This window comes from Python bivittatus, unplaced genomic scaffold (genome assembly GCF_059951505.1).
Source record: "Python bivittatus isolate LINGU-HERP-01145 unplaced genomic scaffold, Pbiv_v1 ctg000080_np1212, whole genome shotgun sequence".
Lineage (NCBI taxonomy): Eukaryota > Metazoa > Chordata > Lepidosauria > Squamata > Pythonidae > Python > Python bivittatus.
The window spans coordinates 90,994,451-91,002,811 of NW_028277035.1; the positions used below are offsets into that span (position 1 = coordinate 90,994,451).

An 8,361-nucleotide genomic window follows, 5' to 3' on the forward strand; every position below is an offset into this window, starting at 1 on the left:
TGAGGCCCTTAAGGGAAACGTGTGCCATAATAGCTTGAATAAACAGAATACTCTAGCTTCCCGCTGCAAATGAGCTGCTCCCCTTTCTGTCCCTGTAGAGAAGGCAATTCTCCCAAATATTCTGCCTCATTCAAACCACCATGTGCTGGGAATAGTGCCTTCACATCAGTGTTTTTTGTTTTTTTTCCAAATTCATAATTGGAATTGTCTCATGATCTATAAGGATTTGGAAGAAAATGACCTCTTCCTACCTCAGTTTCATTTATCATGCCAAATTCAAAGCTCACATGGAAGAAAGAAAGATTTCCTAGAACGTATAAAAAGGATTCTAGTTCTAAGCTATCTTATTTTATATTTCCAATGACTCTCCTCCCCCACAAAAAAGCACCAAAATCAGGATTCCTCGTTGTTTTTCATCATCAGATGCTCCTTGGTGTTCATGTCAGGTCTCAGGATGATGATGTAGCATTTGGGGACAAAGATGCAGCCCAGTAAGCCCAGGCTGGAGGCCAGGATGGAGAAGATCTGCACAGCCACCATGTATTTCCCTTTGGTGCTCAGGTAGGTGGGGACAAAGGAGACCCAAACGCTGCAGAAAACTAACATGCTGAAGGTGATCCACTTGGCTTCATTGAAGGTGCCTGGCAGCTTTCGGGCTAGAAAAGCCACCAAGAAGCAGATGACAGCCAGAAAGCCCATGTAGCCAAGGGCAGAGTAGAACATGGTGATTGAGCCTTCATTACATTGCAAAATGATCTGTCCTGGTTGGGAATGCAGATCAGAATCTGGGAATGGGGGAGAGATTCCCAGCCATATCACACAGATACCCACCTGAACCCCAGAGCAGGACAAGATGATGGAGTTGGCCAGAGGTTTCCCCAGCCATTTCCTCATCCTGCTGCCTGGCTTTGTGGCCAGAAATGCCACCACCACCATGACAGTCTTGGCCAGCAAGGAAGACACAGCAACTGAGAAAACCATACTGAAGGTGACTTGTCGAAGAAGGCAGGTGAATTTCTTGGGGTGGCCAATGAATAGAAGGGAGGTCAAGAAGGAAAAGAGGAGGGAGACCAGAAGAACGTAGGTGAGATCACGGTTGTTGGCTTTGACGATGGGAGTTTCTCGGTATTTAATGAAGATTCCCAGAATGAAGGCAGTAGTTAATGACAAAAAGAGGCAATGTGAGCCAGAATGTGACCTAGGTTTTCTTCGTAGGACAGGAAACTGACGACTTTGGGGACACATTGATCTTGCCTCTTATTGGACTGCTGGTCATCTGGACATTTCTCGCAATGGGCTGCATCTGAAAACATAAGAGGTTGTTCTTTATGTAGTGCATTCTTTGTCATTAAGCACCTCATGACCTACACTCCACAAGAGGCAGTGAGGTATAGAGAGAGCATTAAGGGTTTACTCTGGGTTCCCTCTTTGTCATATTGCCTGCTCTGTGCTTAAAAAATTGCTAGATTTTGCCTATGCCTATAATCTATTTCCTGTAAGTAAAGTTCCTTTGTGTTATGCTTATAAAATGTGCTTCACTAACTGTTGCTAACATCAGAGTCTTGTTCTCAGGAACACCCATATAGACTTCAGAAACAATTCTCTTTGGAAAGAGAAATAGATTGATAGGTTACTAGTAGGTTAGGTCCCTTAGCAGATAGCAGCATCTAACGGAGTTGGGGGAGCTTGGGATCTCAGCAGGATCAGGCTTGGTTTACATCTGGATGGGACTCCTTCTTTTCTTTTGAGCTACCTACCTTCCTGTCTGGAGATGGTTCCTTCCATACACGGAGAACAATCATAGCAGCAAACCGGTGCTCCCTCTCTCGTGAGCTTGGCGTGTCCTGGGAGGCAACTGTCAGTACATCTAGAAAAAGGCACTTTCTAAATATAAAGAAAATTCAGGGAAACTTAAATTAGAGGTGACACTTATTAGAATAGAGATGAGTCCCAGGCTGGGTTTTAAAGTGGGCTAAACCATGGTTTCTTTCAAACACAGAACTTTGAACACAACACACCTATGGTTTCACATTGTGTGAATTCATGAACCATCTTTACATAGCTTAATGTCTTTGTTCACACAGAGCATATACTGAAACTCATCAAATGACACAAAGGGTTCATGTAATGGATGCCCTCAGCCACTGAGGTGTTTTATTCTCCTGCATCCTTGGCTCCTTCTGAGAGCAAAACGTGAGTGCAGGAGGGAAAAGATGAGGTCCTCAAGGTTGGATTTATACCATGGCAATGACTGAAGTTCATCCAATAAGTTTGACATTCTTAACTCAGTGGTAAATAATGGAGACTTGCCAAATGTTCCCATTCCATATGCCAATTGTGCCCAGTTCATAAAAATTAAATATATAAAGTCTCTTTCAAAGTATAGTGTAATTTTTGTTTAAGAAAATCATTTTAAACATCATCAACTTCTTCTTAAGAATTTGCTGAAATAGTCCCATTTCAGCATGAGCTGTTCCCAGAGATCCCTCAAAGTTTAGGAGAGACTGTTGGCACTTCTGGTCAGGTATCTTTAGCCATCAGTTGCTCCTCCTTACGGCAGAGGCAGCATGTGGTTTGGATTTCATGTCCCATCTGTTTCAGCTCAAATGGCCAAAGGTTAGAAACTATGGGAAGTGTAGTCTAAAGCAGAGGAAACACAAGGTTGTTTGCTCCTATGTTAGCAATTGCTTAGCAGCTTCTACATAACTTGACTCTCTGTTTTATTCCAGGATGTTCTTTTAAATCTTGATTTCCTAGTAGCCCAATCTCAGAGCAGGATCCAGCACTGAGGAAGCCCTAGGTAAGAGGGCCTAAAGTAAGCCTTTCCTACATCAAAGGACACTGCTGGACTATTTAGCTTCCTTATAGGCTACAAGAAGTCTTGAGCTAACCAGTAACATGATTTCCACCCTGCCCCAGAACAATGGTGGCATCCCGATAGTCAGCAAGAGCTCTCTCAAGAGGTTCATGAGATATAGGAGAGTCTCCTACAACCTACCGTTTTCCAGGAGGACCCTCCATCACAGTGGCAAGGCTGGTGAACACCAATTTCAGACACCTAGATGTGAACAGATAAATAATAAACCCCTAAACAAGGAGATTCAGCTACCTGTTTAAATGACGTAGGCCATATGATGGCACTCTCATTGATGGAGAGCTTGACTTCTGAAGAAGCCTCTCTTTCTATATTCCCAATTTTCACTTGAGCAGCAGACTTGTTGGGAAATACTGCCCAGTTCATAATATCAAAGTCAGCAACAGAAATTCTGTCCTCATCCAAATAAATGTCATCCATGGAAATATTGTAAAGCTGGAATCTTCTTAGAAAAGGATGAAGCTACAAGACATGGAGAATCACAGCTTCTCAAGCCCAGCTCCAGAACATCAGGAAACAGCCCAGCCAAGTTCAGTTCTTTTAATGCTTACACCATATAGACAAAAATTGCCAGACTAAATCTGTGCTATGCTAACTGAATGGATATATCTTGGCAGGTTCTAGGGAGTGGTTATCTTAAGTTTCTTCTTCCCACACTCCTGCTCTGGACTGTGTTCCCTCTTGACCCACCCACCTACCCACCTGGGAACCTAGACTTCTACTGCATTCCATCACACTCCTCTACCTTATACAATCCCATTCCAGTCCTAATTCAAAACCGGGCAACTTCAACTCAATGCCTCTATCTGCAAGTGTTGGAAGGAAGAATCTAATTTAAGATTTATTTTTTTCCCTCTCTGTTGCTCTCCTTTTAATTCGTCACTGTGGCCTGCTCTCTTTTATGAAACTGCTTCTGTCAGGTCACAAATACTTTTTGATTGCAGCAGTCAGATGCTAGCAAGCTGGCCATCTTACTATGGGTGTTTCCCCACCTCTAGTCAAAAGTGCCAACCACCTATGGTGTTGGCGTTGACAACATCATCAAAGTCTTGAATTTGCCTCTATGGAACATTGACTCATCCTGTCTTTGGCCATCTGAAGCAGCCTGGTGGTGAATTGTCCTACCTTCTTTGGGGCATGTTCTAATGTAATTTTCCTGATTCCCCTGCCTTACCGCTTCTTCCCCTCCTCTTCCTCTGCTGTGGGATTTTTGCCCCACCCCTTTGACTCTAGCAGGAAAGGTCCACAAATCTAAGTATTGTTAGAAGGAAAGGGGGGCTTCGGCATGCATGGAGAGAAAATTCTGATTTATTTATGAACCATTTGACCTTTTCATAAATCTGTCTGTCCTTCTTTAAGGTCTTAATGCCAGTATTGACTTGTTTGCTTGATTCTTACTTCTTTTTTTGTTACACAATTATGTACCATCACTTTATGAAATCAATAAGGAGTGTTAGGAAATTGAAAGAGAGCCAGTCTGATGTAGTGGTTGAGGCACCAGGCTAGAAACCTGGAAAGTCTTGCCTTAGGCACGAAGCCAGTTGGGTGAGGTTAGCGAGACCATCTCTCCCAGCCTAGGAAAGAGGTAAGGGCAAACCACTTGTGATAATAAAAATGCAGGGACTTGTCCAGGCAGTCACCAGGAGTGAACAATGACTTCAAGGCAAGAAGAAGAAAGAAGGAGAAGGAGAAGGAGAAGGAGAAGGAGAAGGAGAAGGAGAAGGAGAAGGAGAAGGAGAAGGAGAAGGAGAAGGAGAAGGAGAAGGAGAAGGAGGAAAAGGGAAGGGAAGGGAAGGGAAGGGAAGGGAAGGGAAGGGAAGGGAAGGGAAGGGAAGGGAAGGGAAGGGAAGGGAAGGGAAGGGAAGGGAAGGGAAGGGAAAAGAGGAAGGAAGGAAGGAAGGAAGGAAGGAAGGAAGGAAGGAAGGAAGGAAGGAAGGAAGGAAGGAAGGAAGATGGAAAGGTTGGGGAAAATGATGAATATAGTGAGATTTGATTGTAATAGTGGGAAGGAAGACCAGGAAATGTATCTTGGGGCCTGGTCCTAAGTGAGAGGACAATTGCAGAAGCAAAACAATGGTTGTGGGTACTAGTCTTTGACCAATTCAGCAGATCAATTCAACTGCTTCTTTCCTGAAGATGCCAAGAGAAGCCAAAGATGTGACCCCTTCTTGTGGTGGCAGGACAAGAAGTGAGGAGAGATGCCCTGGTCTGCACAGTAGATAAAGTCAGTGTTGGATGATCAAAACGGAGTGTGAAGGTTACTATGGTATTCCACTCTTTATTTAATATAGAAATGGAAAAAAAGCCTTTCTCTCCACTGAGGCAGCATTCCCTTTTCTTAGAGAATCCCAGACCAGCACAAGTGATCAGTTTATAGGATCTAGATACAGAACCATACCCCCCCCCCCCCGCATTTCTCCTTCTGTCTCTCTCCCCTGAATCCCAAGGGAGAAAATCTTACCTGCCACGGCTGTACTCCCTGTGCAACCAGATCATCACCAAGCCGTATTCTTCTCCGACTCAGGTGGGAAGAATAGACCGCATGGAGGACCTTGGCCACAGCCTGGATTGAAGTGGAAATGCTATGGGCATCTTCAGACAGGATTCTTGCAACTACATCCTGGGGTGGCATTTCCCAGTTCGCTTTTTCTCTGCATTTTCCCCAAACCTTCTTGGATAATACAGGGCTTGAAGTTGAACACTGAAATGCTGTCTTCACAAAGTCTCCAATAGTAGAGAAATATGAATTAAAACCATAGTATTCTGTCCTTTCCTTGGCCTGACTTATGAAGGATAACAAAAGGTGTTTATGCTGCAGATCAATCCAGTAATATAAATTTCTCACACTTATATCTGGCAAAGCTGTGGCAATCCATACTTTCTCCCCAAATCCTTTTGTAGTCTTTTCAGTTGCTAGTATTATTAATACTACCACTAATGAAGCCTGCAAGTCCAATTGACAAACAATAATTTTTACTTTCCTGTTTGTAAAATATAAAAATAAGGGCCTTAACATTGTTTGAGTTAGCACAGGGAGGCTTTCTGAGAAGGCAACACAAACCCCTTTCTTGATGGCCACAAGAGCAAAGGAACTTCTGAACTTTTCTCCACTCTCATCGTCCAGAGCAGCGAGGCCGATCCATGTCCATCGGAAATGCAGGAGCAGTTTGACAATCGCCAAGTGAGGAGGCTCTTGTTTTGGACTCATCCGGTAGAAAAAAGGAAAATGATGTTTTTGTTCAGGAATGTGGCTGATGACCCCATAGTTGATCTAGCATGTAATAGAAAAGATTGTGATTGTCTTGTTTTTTGGGAAGAAACAAAATGAGTGCTTCACTCTAAGGCTTTTTCCCCATAGTAGTGAAGTTCCTTCTACCTGTCCTTCAGTTTCAACCATCAATGTTGAATGTTCCTTCCCTGTCTCCCTTTCTCTGTTCCTAGTCTTACCCCATTACTGATTTTCTTCCAAGCTGGGAAGAAACATATCATACTGATAGGCAAACATGAGGTTACACTCAGCCAGAATTTTAACATATGGCCAAATACCCCTGTAAAACCAATCCTATGGAAATGTTGTACTTTTAGATCAGGTAAGATGCAATCTGAAAGGAACTGAGAAGGAAAAGATGTCACCTGGCCATGTTTGTGCTGTCTTTTGGTACAAATGGGGAAAGACTCTCTTGAAGTCATAATCCCACCCCCCCTTTTTTGTCTGATTACATTTCTTGAGGCTTCCTTTCGATGTGGTTGGAATAAAGGGGAAAGGACTGTTTTGTCACCCATTCTCTTGGAGGGAACTTGGGTGACATCAGCGACTGGAAGACAAAGAAAAGAGGCAGAGTGACACTAGGCTGAAGCTGCCATAACTAAAGATGAAGCAGGAATGTAAGCAGAGAGGACAAAAAGCCAGGAACCTTGTCTAAAAGATCCTTTTGGGGAGGTAGATAAGAAGGGAACCTGAACCAGACCAAGGAAGTTGGGCCTGAGCACATGGAATCCCCCCTCCCCCCCCCCCAGTCAAACCCCTCAACAGCTACCAGACTTGAAAATTAGCAAGGGAGGAGTAGCTGCCAAAGTCTGGAATCGACAAAGCAAGGATTTTTGGGGATGAAAGGGGTCCTTAAACCCACCCATTGTTTGAGTGGCCTTTGGATCCAGACTTGGCAGCTTCCATCCCACTAGCTAGTTCCTGCAGTCTAGCTGAGAAGAACATGGGTGTGGAGGACTGTGTGTCTGTGTGTGAGAAAAAGCAAATGTACATTGTACCCGGTAAAGTTCTGCTGCTCCTTTAAATTCACTGGATCTCCATGTATTCCAAAGAACCTATTGTGCCTGAGTGTTCAGTTGGAAGTGATTTGTGTGTGTCCCTAATTACTTCCTGGCTGTTGACCAGGGCTATGTGTCTTGTCTGCTCTAGCTGCATCTATCTGGAAAGCCCAGGTAGAAAACAAGGGGGGCTTCAAAAGATCCACATTCCTCAACAGGCTGTGAATGTGTGAGTATGTGTGACCATAAGCCCTGGGAATGCCTGGAACAGCATGAGAGGGACTGGCAAAGGGGATGCCAATTTCATGTGGAGGATGGGCTGAGAGCCCTTCAGCTCATATGTAGATAAAGGCCCTTAGTCTGAATCCAGTTCTAGTTTCTCTGAAACTAGAGTATATTTCAAAACTCATGCTCTTAATTGACAGAATGAAGAAGTATTTGCTTTCAGCAATCATGCAGTACATGAATAGTATTTTATCTCAGGTGAACTTTAATCTCTATCATCCAATTCCATTTCTTTCATTATATCCAGCAGTGTCATCTTTTGGACTCTCTAGAGAATTTGCAAAGAGGTTTTAACTTCAACTTCCATTCATACCTGTGGGATTTTGTAGATGCTCAGCATGGTTGAAATGTGATTGAAGAGCTCAGAATCAGACCCTTCCAGCACTGTCAACATATGTTTTTGTCTTCCACAACTGTAGTTTGGGATGTTCTCCTGCCCCCTAGATAGCAAGTCCATCATGGCTTCGTATGTTACTCTTGCATTGAAAAAGTTCTCATAGATGTTGAAGCCCAGGGTGATGTTGGGTAATATCTTTGGATTCTGGTTGATCTCATGAATGGCAAAGAAGAAGGGCAGGACATGGCAGTAGCTCATAAACTCACTGCAAGATAAGAGATGTGAATTGGTCTTCGCCTTCAGTTGGGGTGTGTGCGCTAAATTCAAAAAGCAGTTGTGTGATATTGCTTGTAAATCCTTCTTTAAGGGCATTTATGATTATGAATCGGACTTACATTTTATGGCTATGTGCAGTTAAGTCTGGAATCTGTAGAATGGTGATGGAATGGATTACCCTAAAAAGTGCAAACAAATTGGGTTGCTCTCATGCGGACAGAGAAGCTTACTCTCACCACATTGCAACGTAGGAAAAAAGGTCAGACATTTCCTGCTCACTCTCACCACATTCCGATGTAGGAAATAACATTTACTGCTCAAT

General features: G+C 43.5%; 1 pseudogene; it reads right to left on the bottom strand.

Annotated features, from left to right (window-relative positions):
• Positions 1-393: 393 nt before the first annotated feature.
• LOC148216821 (vomeronasal type-2 receptor 26-like) lies at positions 394-7,991 on the bottom strand (annotated as a pseudogene).
• Positions 7,992-8,361: the final 370 nt, after the last annotated feature.